Genomic DNA, 568 nt, shown 5'->3' with positions numbered 1-568 from the left:
TGTGAAGTCTGTTGGCTTCTGCTCTAGTTTTCTCTAATACCATCCACCTCTCTTCAGGGGTGAGTAAGGTAGTTAATAACATATTAATGTCAGTCCACTTAGAATGATGAACTGAAAATATGGAGGTGATTAAGGTTTCCATCAGCTTTGGACTCTCCCTATAAGTGGACATCACATTTTTCCAATTTAGCAAATCAGCCATGGTGAATGGCATATGAGTCCAAACGAAACCTCCAGGATTTCCTTCATGATCTAAATAGGCTGGAACCTGCCGTAATGGGTATTGCCCTGAGGGATCTGGCTTAGACCCATGGCCAAAATTTACACCATTCCGAGTGTGTGCTGGGGAGACAATTTCCTGAGGGGCACCCACTTTCTGAGTGGCATCTGGAGTGCTATCAGGTAAAGGAGGATATAACACCACTGGAGTTTTAGGAGGTTCTGAATTCAAAATTCCCTTAGGCTTAGGGGGTGGAGTCATAGGTGAATTGTTTCCTGACTCTGGGAGGTATGGGGGAGGGAAACATGGGGGAGGAATGGAGTCAAGGTAAGGGTCTTCAGAGTCCTG

General features: G+C 45.4%; 1 pseudogene; it reads left to right on the top strand.

Moving 5' to 3' along the window:
- Positions 1 to 536: 536 nt before the first annotated feature.
- The window catches only part of LOC103208500, a 25,242-nt pseudogene continuing 25,210 nt past the window's right edge, over positions 537 to 568 (top strand).

The sequence above is a fragment of the Orycteropus afer genome, unplaced genomic scaffold, assembly GCF_000298275.1.
Source record: "Orycteropus afer afer isolate SDZICR_OR568_19922 unplaced genomic scaffold, OryAfe1.0 scaffold00444, whole genome shotgun sequence".
NCBI lineage: Eukaryota > Metazoa > Chordata > Mammalia > Tubulidentata > Orycteropodidae > Orycteropus > Orycteropus afer.
This window is presented reverse-complemented; position numbering and strand designations above follow the sequence as displayed.